Source organism: Protopterus annectens, chromosome 5.part0 (assembly GCF_019279795.1).
Source record: "Protopterus annectens isolate FY-2018-M chromosome 5.part0, PAN1.0, whole genome shotgun sequence".
Lineage (NCBI taxonomy): Eukaryota > Metazoa > Chordata > Ceratodontiformes > Protopteridae > Protopterus > Protopterus annectens.
In genome coordinates this window covers 1579092272-1579109015 of record NC_056735.1, presented here as the reverse complement: position 1 = coordinate 1579109015, position 16744 = coordinate 1579092272, and positions in this window count along the sequence as shown.

The window sequence follows — 16744 nt, the reverse complement described above, 5'->3', positions numbered from 1 at the left end:
AAATAGCCTTGCTCTTGGTCACACTTACCATTTGGAAAATAGTAACATTACACAGTAGGATTGATCACCCTTTGTAAGGGCCTTAAGCAGCTAATAAAGAGGTGTTGGTGACAGTGATAAATACCTTATAGTCTGTGCAGAAGAGGAATAGCTAGTAAACCTGTGCCACCCTTCCCCAGGAGTGTCTGTGTGTTTGTATATAAATCAAATCTCAAAGTGTGTGTGTGTTATTAACTTGGGCAGGGACATGAAGCACTGGTTGGACAGAGAGGGTGCTGGAGGTCTTGGCTTGACCGATCAGCTGAGATCTTAACCCTATAGCTGGGCCAGTGAAGAGTCTTATTGCAGATCTGGAGAAAGAGGTAAAAACCAGCCCCCGGACTGTCTGTGATCTCCTTGTGCTCTTATGGGAAATTGTACTTTACTGTGTGTGTACTTATCATCCTCCCAGTGTGTAAGTCCCTCACTGTTGCCATAGTGAAGATTGAGGTTCCTTGATTACTGGGCCAATGCAGAGGAGTCACACAAGCTATCACCTTTAGTCATAGAATATGCATAAGTTTCTAAGTCACTCTGTCATATAGTTTACCCTTACTTGCATCTACAGGTCCCTGATTTTAATAATGTTGCTGATTAACATGCTGTTATACTGCCATTACCATACCATACAGGCAACTATGTTGCTTGGTCTCTCCAACTCATGCTGTGTGCATTGATGAAGAGGACATATCTTGTGTATGGCTTCTAATAATGCTCAGTTGCTGACTGCATAGTAGAAAATGTTTCTGAATCTGAACGAAACTCACAGACAGAAACATATATCTATATATCTATAGATATATATGTATACATAGAGAGAGAGAGATAAATGTAGATATATCTACTGTATATAGTGGCACACTTGATAGCATTGTTGTCTTACATGAAGAGGTTCTCTGGTCGGATTCTCAGCTAGGGAACCTCCTGTGTGGAGTCTGCATGTCTTCCCTGTGTTTGCATGCATTTACTGTAGGTGCTCTGGTTTCCTCCTACATTCCAAATATACACAGTGGGTGGATTGGATACTCTATGTTAGGCATAGATGTGCATATGTGTTCATGTGTATGCATGTTTGTGTGCGCATGTGTGTGTGTGTGTGTGTGTGTGTGTGTGTGTGTGTGTGTGTGTGTGTGTGTGTGTGTGTTTGTGCATGTGCGTGTGGTATGGAAGAACAGCCATGCAAGGCTAGTCACCAGCAATGTGAACTGATTCTCTAGAAGATTGTTGAAGTGACACCCCAATCCCATCTGTAAAAAATGGGAAATAGAGCTGTGGATGGATTGGTTCTGTTGTTTGATATACTGGGTTTAGTGAATGAGCTTTTAGTTACAAAACATGCGCTCTAATTATATATGCAAGATATGTAATTTTATTTCCCAAGCGGGCCTACTACCACCATTGTAGATTGCATTTATCAATTTTACTGTATTTTCCATTTGTAACAAGTAAGAACAGATGAACAAACATCACATCATGGTCACCAAGATTGTAAAGAATTAAAGCAAGCACGGAGGTGTCAGTTTGAGCCTCAATGAGGAGATCAGTCACCAGATTCCCCCCTCAGACTCCTCCTGCCATCCACTGTAAATTCTCAGCACAAGGGCTTCCCTACCATGATAAGGTTTCATTATGTTTACATGGCACAATTTGTACCCCTACTTCCTACCTAGCAGTTCTACCATGTAGTTAACATCACTGACCTTCCTTACTACTTTGTGGTGTCCCTCCCAGGCTGCCTGCAGCTTGTTGTGTCAGAAAGGAATGAGAACCATTACCTGCTGCCCTATAGCATACTCTGTAGCTCAAGCATTCCTGTCATACCAGATCTTTTTCTGCTGTTGGGCTTCTGCCAGGTTCTCTTGGGCCATGCCCATGAGTTCCCTGAGCCTTGTCCTGAGGTTTAGGATATATGCCATAACAGGCTCCTTGTGGAGTTCACACTCACCCTCCTACTCATCTCAAATGAAATCTAGAGGCCCCCTCACCCTATGCCCATACAGCAACTCAAAGGGTGAAAAACCTGTGGATTCCTGGGGCACCTATCTGTCAGCAAACAACAGATGGGGCAAATATTTTTCCCACTCCCTCTTAAACTGATCTGCAAATGCCCATAGCATTGTCTTGAGTGTAGAGTTTAACCTCTCACCAAGACCATTAGTCTGGGGATGGTAGGGGTGGTCTTAAATGTTTCAGCCCACAGTACTTCCACAGACAGGCCAGCAGGTCTGACATGAAACTGGCACCTCTGTCAGTCAGTATTTCATTTGGGAAACCAACCCTGCTGAAAATATCGAACAAAACATTTGCCACCTTTTCTGCCTCAGTGGTGGACAGAGCCACTGCCTTAGGGTATCTGATAGCATAATCTATTACCACTAGGACATACTTTTTCCCTGTGGAACTTGGGGTACTCAGACACCCCACAATATCCATAGCTACCATCTGAAATGGCTCCTCAATCACAGGCAAAGGCATCAAAGGAGCTTTCACATTGTCTCCTGCCTTGCTACCTTTTGGCACTGTTCACAGGTCTTGCAGTACCCTGTTGCATCTCTGGAAATCCCAGGCCAATAGAAGTTCTGCATAATACGTCTCTTTGTACACTTTATGCCCATATGACCTGCAAAGGGAATATAATGGGCTATGGCTAGATGAGCCAGATGGTAGGCTCTGGGCATTACCAACTGCTGTATTTTCTCAACCTCTAGCCCTCTCTCGGGGTCCACCCTCTATACAGTAACCTTTTGTTTCAGTATACAGATTCCCCCTTCCTTTGAGAATCAGGTCACTCACGAGCTACCTCCCTCAGGTCTTGTAATCTTGGGTCTGAGAGCTGAGCCTGTCTCAACTCTCTCTTTGTAACACTTCCCAGCTCCCCCTTCAGCAGAAAGTCTGGCATCCTAACAGTGGTGCCTCGCTGTCAGCCTGGGTACTACTACTACTCACTGCTGCCCTTGCAGTCACTCTGTCCAAGGGAACATCAGTACCCACAAGCAGCTGTGACTCACCTTCAGTCTCACTGCTATAGGGTATCTCCCTCTCTGAAGTAACCACCTCACCAGTCCTGGCTGCAAGTGTATGGTCTGTCTGGGTTTTCCCTAGGCTACCAGACCCACATGCTTGTCTCCAAGCCTGACGGCATGTAACTGCATGCACACATGGTGCTGCCTTAACAAAATCATTCCATATCAGGACATCTCAAGGGATATCCTCAAGCACACCTACTTGCTGGTTTCCTTTTCTGCCCTCCCAGTAAAGGTGAACCCTAGCCAAAGGTATCCAGAATAGGGTCCCTCCTAAAGCTCTGACTGGAGTAGACTGCCCAAGCAAGTAGTACTGCTCTGTAACCTTTGCAGGCTTCACAATGGTTAGGTCAGAGGCTGTGTCTCTCTTAGCAATGGCCTATTTCCCATTCACTAAGATAGGATATAACCTCTTGTGGTAGTTTGGTACCTTGTTGTCTCGAGACAACCTTCTGTTGGCATTTTGTCATTCCCACTTACTGGCTCTCCCACCTTTTGTTCCACACCTTGCCTCTGTAGACATCTATATGCTACATGGCCCCACTGGTTGCATTTAGAACATTTACCCCTTGGTCCTGGATGTGTATCTGGACTAGTGGCTTCCCCTGCTACTGGTGGACTCTGTTGGTGCAGTCTTGGCTGCCCACCATGGTTTCCCCTTAGACTCATTAGCAGCACTGGGTGTCTGTTTCCTGTGCAGTGATGCTCTGCTTGCAAGGTATACGTCTCCCTTCTTTCCCAACCCATCTGCAGTAGTGCATTCTCTATCAGCTAACCAGATCCTCATGTCCTCAGGCAAAGTGCTAAGTGCTTGTTCCCTCACCAAAATGTCTACCAGCCCTTCAAAAGTGTTGACCTAAAAGCCACTCACCCACCTATGAAAATAAGTGTTTAGATCAGCAACATATTCAAACACACTTTCATCTGCCTTGGGTCTATGCTCTTGAAACTTTTTCTATAAGCTTCAGGTGTTAACTTAAAACATTCTAAAAGACAGCTTTTTACAGCATTATAATTTAAACAATCAGTATCAGACAGTTTAAAAATTACAGTTACAGCCTTACCATGAAGTAAGAGAATCAGTAACCATGCCCAGATCCCTTGGGCAACATTATACTGTTTGCATACCCTCTCAGACATATGAATGAAACTATCAAAATTATCTCCCTTCTGTAAATTGTGGAAGAAATTTACTGGCCTTTGTTGCTTCTGTGGTTCAGTTACTTCCTTCCCCATTACTTCCATGACTCTGGCAATGACTAAGCATCTCCTTTTTATGTTGCTTCTGCCTCTCATTCTCCTCAGCTTCCAGGCATTGCACATTCTCATTTTCCTCAGCCTTCAGACATTCCGGTCTCTCATTTTCCTCACTCTCTAGACATCTCAGTCTCTCTGCTGCCTCTGTTTCCAAATGCTTGGTTTCCAGCTCAAATCTCTGTAACTGAAGATGGATTTTTAAGTCCTCTGCAGAAAGGTTGAACTGCCCATTTTCAGAGAGTTGTACACCTCCAAGGCCAATCTGATTGTCCTCTTAGTTGCTATTTTGAGATGCAGCTGTGACTAAAGCTGCAATCATGTCTGCCTTAATCAGGTTGGCATGCACCAGTACTTTAGTCTGGCACATTTCAGCAAATGGGCCCCTTGTCAGCTTGCCATACCTCTCTCCTAACATTCTTGACTGCTCTCCCTAACTATGCTAACAAAAAAATAAAACAATTGTGATATGAACTCTGGATGTTCACTGTGTGGCTGATTGAGAGTACAAACACCATCTGTGACCGCTGTACACAGGCTACAGGAATTCAATATACACACCACTACAAGCCAATTAATATGTGATGTGGCTAACTCACCACTGTCAACCAATTAATCTGTGATGTGGATATCCCACCACTGTCCACCACTTAATATGTGACACCCCTGCACTGCCCCAGTAATCAGGGAGCCTCAATCCTCACCACTGACAACAGAGAGGGATGTACACAATGGGAGGATGACAAGTACACACACAGTAAAATACAGTTTCCCTTAAGAGCACACAGAGATCACAGTCAGTCTGGGGGTTGGTTTCTCCTCTTTCTCCAGATCCCCAGTAAGTCTCCCCACTGCTATAGCTATAGGGTTAAGATCTCAGCTGAGAGGTCAAGCCAAGACTTCCAGCACCCTTTCTGCCCAACCAGTGCTTCTTGTCCCTGCCCAGATAGCTGACACATACACACTTTGAGATTTAATTTATATACAAACACACAGACACTCCTGGTGAAGGCTGGCACAGGTTTACTAGCTATGCCCCATTTTGCCTAGACTATAAGGTAGTTATCACTGCCACCAACCCCTTTTTATCAGCTACTTAAGGCCCTTGCAAAGGGTGACCAATCCTACTGTGCAATGTAACAATTATCCAAATGCTAAGTGTGACCAAGATCAAGGGTATTTAGGAGTGGCCTGTACAGTGTCACCAAATACATATGCAAGTACTCTAAGAGCTTAAATATGTCTTGCAAGTATCAGCCACAAAGATAGGTTTAAATATATTTAATAATAATAAAAGAACAAGACAATACTCAATCAACACATTTACTTCAGAGTTCAGAATCATAGGAAATATTTTAAAACAGCATTGCAGGATAGTCTCAAATAAATACAGAAAACATCTAAACTAATCTTTACTATATTCCAATCTATATCTAAGAGATACTATGTCCTAAATAACTTACTTACAGAGCAAGACCCAGGCAGAAGTGCTGAATGGATGTTTCTAGGTCCAAGTCAAGATAAAAAATGCACACTTTCTCTCTCTGAGAGAGTTCTTAAATTACTATCAAACATTACTGCTGGGTCAGTTTGTATTACATTATTCATTGTCACCTGCTTTCAGTTCCCAGGCTAACAGATACTAGCAGAATTTTAACATCTTTGTGTGAGAAGTACATATCTCTCAGAAGTGCAACTGCTAGGAAGTCATAGAGTAAAGTAACAAAACTTTACATTTTAAACATAGTAAGTACTTCTCTCCAAGACAATACAAAAAACGTCTAGCTCTAGATGTCCTGTCTTCTTGCTGCAGTGAAACTAACTTTTATAGCACATTGTAAAGTAATTAATGTCAACTTATTTTCTTGAAGTTTTCTAAGTTAATTTTCTATGTTCCAGTAGGGTATGCTGTGGATACTTCTTGAAGCTCAGTACTGTAAACCCTGTTCAACACAAACTTCTGCACCAGTAGTTTAATATACATGTAACACATAGTTCTGTTACATTTGTAAGACAAGCATACCAATCATGTTGATATTCACAAATGACATATGGTTATTTACAAAATTCCAGATAGCTGGGCTGGCAGTGTCACAGCTTGAAAGGAATTGATAATCCTAAAATACCAGAGTTACAGAACAGGAATACTGGAACAATGTTAGCAGTAGCCACAATATTAACAAATGTGTAAATGCAAAAAGCTCTTCTTGCCTCTGGTAGTTACCATGCAGTGTGTCATCATGCTTGAAGGTGCAGTATTATCCAGCTATGGTTTACATTTCATGCCCTTGTCCATATAGTCAACACACAGGAGGAGATAAAGATGTGCCTCTCATCTGTAGGGCCAAGGAAATATCTGTTCCAGTTGATACTAAGTTATGTATAGCTTTGAGAATACTACAGAGACCTTACAGTAACACATTGGGGTCATCCCAGGTATCTGCTTGAAGGATACTCCACCTTTTCTTTGATGTCATGCTATAGCATGTCAAGGAATATTTGTGATTTCCTCTTACTACTACAGAGGAGAGAGCCAAACTGCGGGTGATAGACTATACCTACATTGAAATAAAGTCCTCACACGGTGAGCTGGGAAGAAGGTTAGTTAACCATAAATGTTAGCACTCCATCAACTGTCAGGTGATCTGTAATGTATAATATATAATCTGTAATGTGTCTGTGTATCACACTGGAAATAGCCATGTCTCCCATGTATGGTACATATGTGATCTTTATAAATGTTTTTTAAGGGGCTGATTATCCATATTGGCATATTATTGATGATACAGTATCTGCCCCAATCAGAAATTTACACATTGTAACAGACAGTGGATACAATTATGCCATGTCACAAACCCAGGACATCCCCAAAACATGTTTGGGATGTAAAGGCCATGCTTTCAACTCTTGGATGTCTCTGGTAGTGCCCTATGGTATGACTCTAAAACATATATCACGATATTCCAAGTATGTGCAACATTACCTAACATAATATTGAGGAAATGGTTACAGAACATGCAGGATGTCCATGTCCCATTATTCCAGGCAGTGGAGGAAAGGTAAGATGAGGAGGCAGGTGAGTAGCCTTTAGTGAGAAGGGCCTTGCCAGATAAAGGTGGGTGCAATACACTGTATAGTGAACTATGGATAGTTCCCAGCTGATACCTATGGGAGAAATTAAAACATATACACACAATAGTAAATACGATGCATATAAACCTATAACTGGGATGCACTTTCCCATGCATAAAACTGATGCACTATACATTAGACATAGGGTACCCGAATTTCAAAGTACAGAGGATAGGGCTCAGCTGTCATCATTTTCATAGGTTTGGGGGACACAGTCTGCAGTATCTTCCACAAACAAATGCTTGGTGTGGTTTTAACTGTCAGGAATGTTGTGCTGTGTGTGTGTATGTGTGTGTGTGTGTGTGTGTGTGTGTGTGTGTGTGTGTGTGTGTGTGTGTGTGTGTGTGTGTGTGTGTGTAAGAGTAGGTTAGTTTGGGCCCCATGGTAAAATACTGTGGGAGTGGGCACTCATCATACATGTGCAGCTTGATACTGGAGGTGTTTCCATGTATATGCAAGGACACATCTTCAGCAGATGATGCAGCCCTAAGTGGGAGTTCATCTGGACATGTTTAAGTCACCCATAGGAAAAATGCATACATTCCATGCATGGCCCTGTCCATTGGGCCCTCCACTTCTTGATTAGCCACATACACTAACAAGTCTTGCCTAGTTGTAGGCATGCTGCATGAATGTGAGGGATGGCTATCACTGGTCATATCTCTAGAATGAATGCCATGCCCTCATTTATGTCCATTTCTTACTCTACACATTTACACACTACATCTTGGTGTGGAAGTGGTGGTGCTTTGCATGACTGATCACCACTTCCTTCATCTATGATGGCCTTCAGCACTTGATTCAGAAGTTGAGTAGCTATATGACACATGCGTGACATTTGTTCTCTAAGTACAGAAAGATGTTATTATTCCAAGCTGGCAACACAACTGAATATAATGTCACACATATGGGACATGCAGTCCTTCAAGTCATCTCGCTCATCCTACAGAGCATGCACCATCTTTGCAAAGACAAGTATGGCTCTGTAACAGCCCTGCACATTTGCTGTGTTGCGGTCATTGAGCAGACAGTTTGGTTGACTTAACATCCCTTTACTCCTCTTGCCCAGTAGAGCTTGGAGCAATCAGTGGAGATTACAGCACAGGAGGAGACATTCCTTCCTGGCAAGATCTGTAAGTGACACCCTGTCCTACAGACTCTAGCTCTGTAACTGGAATGGGACCCACGTTCACAGAGGTCATTTCCACTAACTGAGTTGGAAATCTGGATTCCACATTCCCTGTCCTGACACAGATGCCATGCCTTCTGCCCATACCAAATGTTCATCAACATCATTGTCTGAATCAGAGTGATCTCCATCATTAGTCATTAGTATACCCATGGAAGAGGAGCTGGATAGAGTTTCACCTTTAAAGACCGTAAAGTAAAATTTCCACACTACAAAAGATCCATCACCATTACTTTATTTTCGGTGAAGAAAAGAAAAGCCTGGCATGCAGCTGTAGATTGTAATAAGCTAGTACTTATTTGTGCAGGAGCTGCTCTCTTTTTATGATTCTACACAATATAAGAAAGTACAACTACTGATCTATAGTGCACTGCACAGTTAAGCAGTGTGTGTTCCCACCAACACCACATATATACACTGGGGTATCTCTAATGGAGATTGTAGGTGCAAGCTACAGTTTCACTCCAAGGTCCAGCAGTAGGGGATAGTGATGACTATCACTCCCATGCAGAGAAGCAAGGGTCTTCTCCATTGGTTTGGCTAATGGACTGCCTGCCATTGCAAAAACCTCCATGCTAGGTGGGAAGCTAGCTCTTTGGCAGTATGAATCACCTTGGTAGTCCAGCATCTGACCTGTTGTTAGTCCTTGCCTTGGACACCAATAGCATTAATATCATTCACTGCATTTCATGAGGCATAGCGACATTAGGTTTGGACAGATGCCTTCTGTCTGAATATTTACCAACTATTAGAGACAGAGAGCCTGAAGCAAGATGTCATTATCCTTGTGGGAGAATTTGCTTGTCCTAGGCTTCCATCTGCTAGGCATTATCCATACCCCTCAACTGTCAAGATTTTTGCCTCATATTTTTGGACTGTTCTTCACAAAATTTGTAGTTTTCTGGTAAATCACCCAAGACTGAAGTAATGACATACATTTGAGTTTCCAACTTCATATTGTTCAGAAAATGCATACAAACAAATTCTACTATTCTAGCAACTTTCTAGGTTTATAAGATCAATATTTAAAATCTGTCCCCCCATTATTTTAGGCTTTGTCCAGATTTCTTGCACTAAGAAGTTTAGATGTATGTATTATACTATGTGAGGAAAGATAAATGGCTCCAAGGATAGGACTATGGCAAAATTTCTTTCAAACAAGCTTATATGGTCTACTCTATCTGTGTAATGCTAGCTGTCTATAAAATATGCATGTACATTGTAATACACACACTGTAGCTTAACCATTCTGACATAACGTACAACACTGGAGCATTCCCCCCACACAGCAGTGCAGTATTAATGTATACAGTATACATAGTATGCTCAGCTGGTATGTGACATCACCCAACAATGCATTTCATTCAAACAGCTCTGTCAGGTGTCTTCTGTGTGATAGTTGCCCATTGGTTACCTTGCATCTAGTATGACATTTGCTGCTTGGGATTATATGCGTGGGTTTCCTATTGCATGTATCTGACACTTACAGATCACAGATACCTAAATTCACAAAACCTGTACATGAACAAACTGCATGCAGCAACAGTAAGTGCCCTTTAACCTGGGATTGAATTCTGACACATGAATATTCTCTATATCCTGTCCTGTATCATTGACACTGCCACATCTGTGATAATGAGTTGTTGCTGTGAGTATTCCATGCAAAAGGGTACTACAGCTAGAAACAAGTATTAACACAGAGCAGATATGTCACCCACTCTACTTATAGTTATGTGCACCTATGATTCTTACTACAAACTTTCCCTTAGAGAAAAATCTCTGCACACACAACCAGCACTGCATACATATCTTAATGAATGCATGCTTGCACACAAACAAAACATTTCCAGTCTCTACTTTACTTGTTACATCAAAACCTGAACATGCCCTAATACAACAGTACACACATACCTGACACCTGCATAATACTAATATACTAAGTTTCAAACAGGCAGTGCACCTGCATTCCAAATACTATGTTGTACAACTTTAATGCTGAATTGCTCATTCATTTCAAGCCATTTGACCCTAGTAAACCTCACCTCTTGATTACTATACCATACCTGTGCTGACTGCAGATTGTGCTGCAGCAATTATTAACAAATGGTTTGTACTACTTTCATAGAGCACAGTGTCTGCATTATTTTACAAGTAAGTAACTGCTGCAGGCAGAGCAGCTAAGTGAAATGCCAGAAAACATACAGGCTTACCTCACAAGGGGTGCTATGTAGCTTCCTTTAGGAAGTTCAGGTGCACCTCTAACAGTGCTGTGTTATTGTCTGTACCCCCTCCGTAGAACTGTAATTTGTTTATTTAAACTGGTGAGTGTCTTTTTACACTGTTTTGTCTGTTCCTTATTGGCTTTGGAGGGATTTTTTCCTTTTGTTGAATAGCCTATTTATGCTAAGGGTCCACTGTGGTGGTTTATTTTTGCAAGTAATCGTAGGTTTGAATCAGATAGGTACTGTCTCCTCTATGCAGCTATGAATGTGGTTGTACAATACTTTTTTGTTTATCTCAGAGCAGGCCTCAGTGATATCCAGATTTGGAGGGCCTTGGAAGTTTAATAAGCTGTCACTGGAGGGCCTTGGAAGTTTAATAAGCTGTCACTTAGTTTGAGGTAATTGGTCTTCGCAAAGTCTTAACATGTTTAGAGTTTGATACAAGTTCTCGGTTACTTTTAATACTAAAGGAGACAACTTTGTGGTCAGATCTAACCAGGGAGGAGTTAATCCACAGAAGGGAGCAGCATGCCCATGTTTGTGAATACTAGACCTAGGATATGTGTACCTTTAGTTGGGTAGTTAACCAGTTGCTCCAGGGTGTCTATGTTGACAAATAAGTGTCCCAGTTTATGGAGAGGTAGTAAAAGTCACCCATAAGTATAAGTATGTTGCTAAGCTGAATGTTAAGATATTCCAGTAGGTTGAGGTGTGGTTTTCCAGACTCAAACTATATAAGGTCAGGCAATAGATAAGGTCTTAAATGCTGCATAATGCATTAAGAATACCAAGTTTGCTAAGGTTGGCAACAGTCTCAGTACAAGAACACCAGCTAATGTTTCAGGTAGGCCCCGACAATTGCTGTTATATAATGGACATTACTTGAAAACTTCAATAATTCATGAGGTACTCTGACTTTTTTAATCAGCATAATAACTTTCTCATATGACTTAGCAGAGGTGCAGTTTGCTTAATGAATCTAATTCCCTGTGATGAACACCACTTCCCTAGTCATTTCACTAAAGGCATGTCTCTATAGCATAGCTAATTCAATGCTGTCTAAGTATCTTGGGAAATATTATGCCCTGACAGTAAATTCAGTGCTGCTCTGGATGTACGTTTGCCCTAATATGTCAGTCCCTCATGCACAAAACTTATATTTAAAGAAAGCACTACCTATCATAATGCTGGCAGAGGTGTACCTTTCTTTTATTGCAGTGAGGTCCATCTTTATTACTATACCAAAATATCTTTTTTTTAATTACGAGTCTCACAGGGAAAGGGTTGGTAAAACTGTTCCCTTGATTTTCTGTGCGCTGCGTCAAAATAAGTCCAAAATTACCAAAATACTAAAGTTTTTTCATCCATGATTAAAACTGGTTTGAGAAACTTCATATAAGTTTTTAGTGTAATCACTATTGAGAAGTGTCAACCAGTTAAAGATCTCACACACTTGAGGTAATGCTTTAACATTTTGGCAGTTTTAAATCCAGTATTCCTTGCGATATCTGATGGTGCTAATCTATTACATAATCAGGGTGCATTATTCCATCAACTGCCATGTGGTCTTTATTGCTTATAGTATCATCTACAATGTGTGTGCAGGCCACCCAGGCAGTTTTCACGAGTCCAACATGTGGCACACATGTCACCTTTGCAAGCAGTTTGTGAGTGGTGACTTCAAACAGGGAATTTTGCTGATGATGCCAGATGCATCATGGTAACCTGGCTCAGGCCACCCATGGAAATTGACACAAACAGACCAGTGTACAACCATACAGAATCACAAACCATAAAGATTATATAATGTGTGTTTGGTCTGCTGGAGGCATGATTTTTCTGTCTGGATTCAATGTCTGGTGTCCTGCAGCATAAACATGGAATGTGTGCCAAAACACTGAATGTGTGTGCTGTGTTACACAACATTATGCTAAGGAAGCAGTACTAAAATACTGAATGTGTGTGCAGTGTTATACAATATTATACTAAGGAAGCAGTGCCAAAATACTGAACGTGTGTGCAGTGTTATACAATATTATACTAAAGAAGCAGTGCCAAAATACTGAATGTGTGTGCAGTGTTATACAATACTATACTAAGGAAGCAGTGCCAAAATACTGAATGTGTGTGCAGTGTTATACAATTCTATACTAAGGAAGCAGTGCCAAAATACTGAATGTGTGTGCAGTGTTATACAATGTTATATTAATGGAGCAGTGCCAAAATACTGAATGTGTGTGCAGTGTTATACAATTCTATACTAAGGAAGCAGTGCCAAAATACTGAATGTGTGTGCAGTGTTATACAATGTTATATTAATGGAGCAGTGCCAAAATACTGAATGTGTGTGCAGTGTTATACAATTCTATACTAAAGAAGCAGTGCCAAAATAGAGTGTGTGTGCAGTGTTATACAATGTTATACTAAGGAAGCAGTTACAGAAGAGTGGGCTCTTGCAGGTCCAGCAGTTATCAGGGCAACAGACAACTGAAGCTGAGATAGATGAAGACAGAAAAGATGAGAAGACAGCAGTAGTGGATGATCTAGTCAGATGGCGATGAGGACAGTATGCCATGCATACTGCTCAGCTGTCCATATTTTTGCAGAATCTCCAGATTTTTGCCTCATATTTTTGGTCTGTTCCTCATAAACTTTGTGGTTTTCAGGAGAATCACAGAGAACTGAAGTCACTAAATAATGACAGTCATTACAGATTTAAACTGTGTATCATTCATAAAATGTATATTATTGCAAAACCTGTTACTCTAACAAGTTTGCAAGTTTATAAGACCAGTATTCAAAATTTGTCCCTATTTTGGACCTTTTGGCTTTGTCCATATTCCTTTTTCTAAACAGTTGAGAGGTATGGTGCCATGACACTAACAAACAGGCAGCAGGCTGCATATAGCATTGCAACATAACTATGCAAAAGTTAAACAGATATAGTACAGTATAAATAGTGCATGCAAAAATACCAGTCTCTGCTTACCCATGCAGAGGCTGGCCACACTGTGTATCGGACACAGGCAGTCCAAGTAAAATAAACAAAGGGAAAGACATGGTTATCAGCTTTGCAGGTAAGAGATATTACATGACCTTTACATACAAGTATATGAGTGTGAATGCCGCTTTGTACGGAAAGAAGGGGTGCTTTTTGGGGAAGTGTCAGAGCAGGTATAAGATGATTGATGTCAGGAAGGGTCAAGGTCCATGGATATGTGTGATGTGCCGGGGCAAGTGTGGTGGTGGTGTGTGTGCATGTGTGTGCATGTGTGTGTGTGTGTGTATGTGTGTGTGTGTGTGTGTGTGTGTGTGTGTGTGTGTGTGTGTGTGTGTGTGTGTGTGTGTGTGTGTGTGTGTGTGTGTGTGTGTGTGTGCATGTGCGCGTGCACGTGCAGGTGTGTATAAGCATGCAAAGTCTCAGCAGCTGGTGCAGCATGTGTGTGTGTGTGTGTGTGTGTGTGTGTGTGTGTGTGTGTGTGTGTGTGTGTGTGTGTGAGCATGCGCAGGTGTGCAGGTGTGTATAAGCATGCACAGCCTCAGCAGCTGGTGCAGCAATGCAGCAGGGCCTGCTGTCAGGTCCAGAGCATGTGTAACAGAGGGTTCAACTTCCTGTGTATGCACCCTCTATTGAGAGCTGCTTCTGCCAGGAGTGGTGCTGGTTGTACCACGAGTTTGGCTAGATGCTGATGTGTTTTGTGACCTCAGCTGATATCTGCTAGAAGATGTACTGGCATGACTTCATACATGGACACAGGGATGTCCTGTCCTGGGAGTAGACACCTTCACAATAGATGTTGCTGTGAACATGCTAGCACTGCATGAACAGGATCTTTTACATCCTTGGCCATGTTGGCTAACATCTGTAGAGCTGACAGATAATTGCCTCGGAGGATGGCTCCTCTCCCATGCCAGACAACCCAGAGAAAACATTGCATGGTCCAGTGGGTGATTTGGTCTATGCAAGGAATCACATATATGGGACATGCAGTCCTGTAAGTCAGCATTCACACCCTAGATCACAGTCACTATATCTGTCATGGCTATATTGACACTAACCTGGGTTTCATTATGGCATTTCACATTCAGTGGGTTGCAGTCACTGACACACCAGCTTTAGGGGAAGAGTAGTAACCATATCACCAGCACCCTTAACACCCCCACCCCTGTGTGAATCTCCCTGCTCATGAGTGCTTGGTGTAGGTACAGACATTTGCCTACTGAGGGTCATCACATTTCCATGATCTATAGTGTCCCAATCACCCTGTTCTCTCTCAGAGTCTTATGGATCCTGGGTATCCATTTGGCATAGGGACTGTGTCCATGGTCTACAGAGAGGATGCAGTGGTCACACTCCCTGTATCAAGTGCACACTCTGCACCACTAACTGTGCCAGTTCATCCCTGCCATCATTATCATTGGCTACAGACCCTTCAATATCAGGCTGGGGCAGATCCATAGTGCTAATGCTGGATAAGGTATCACCTGAGAATACACAAAAGCAAAACATTTCCAGTGTAAATATGACCCAGCACCACAACTACACATGCAATTGATATCTTTACAACTATAAACATATAATAAAAACTAATATCCCTGGCCATAACTGGAGCAGAAGGTCATGACAAGTGGATTCCTAATGTACTTGTATACCATATGTCAGAGAGATATAATTAATTTTAGTATAATTGTGAGGTAAGGAGGAGTAGCAGCTATTGATACTATGAAATATGACTACATACCTGGGGCCTTTGCAGTTGAAATTCTGTGTGCCCTGTCCAGCACTACTTCAACATCCAGCATCACACTGTGTGACTCTGTTAATATGGCACTACCTTTATATGAGATTAGGAGATACTATATTTTGCTAACAGGTGTTTTTGTTGATGGCACACCACCTGTTGCCTTATGTTCCAATACCATGGCTTCCACCACTGTGGGTGTTAGCATGGATCTCATCTATGGCCCTGAATCATACCATATCACAGATACAGCCCTCACCACATGCATTAACATGGGTGACAATGTCAACCTGAGCATGACCACAGTAGGGCTGGTCAGAGGCATGGACAGCAAAGAGCCATTGGCCATGGAGATAGAGGAAAAGTAATACCATTTATTTTTCTGTATCACTAAATTTTGTCTTGTAGGTGGATGTTGATGGCCTACCACATTCAGCACTTTGTTGCTTTGCACCCTGTTTTGTAGGCATAGTTCATTTGGTATGGAAAATAATGGAATTTCCAGAGTTGTTCCAGCATGGGCCTTCCTAATCCTTACACTGCTAATATCATACTTGGCCATATAGTATTCTGTAGTTGTGTCTGATAGGTATATATCAGTATTCACAATCTGTAAGCAATGTCAGGCATGTGTGGATACTGGACACATACTCTCCCAAACATAAGCAGAAAGCTGCAACCAAATAACACCACCTGACTATTACCATATTACTTTTAAAGAGATTGTGGCCAATGACACATGTGAAAGGCATGTGGTTAATGGCATATGTGCAAGGCATGTGGTTAAAGACATATATGCAAGGCACAGAACACTAGAACAGTAATGAAAATTACTCTCCATGTGACAGGGGGTTGTCTAACATCTACCTTAAAGATTCTGCTTACTGCTATATTCAGTGCACCTACTATATGCCACTTAATACACTTTTGGATAACACAGTTAGACATACTGACAAACCTGACATCTTTTTAAGGCCTTAGAGTAAAGAGAGTCTAAAAGCTAACATTGTACAAAGGAGTAGATGTGCAAAATGTAGCATTCACCTCATTTAAGCAGATATGCTGCTGAGATATAAACATTTTTTTCAAAACTACTGTTAGCAGGATTCAAATTCTGATCGTAGAAGTTTTCTTCCACAGTGT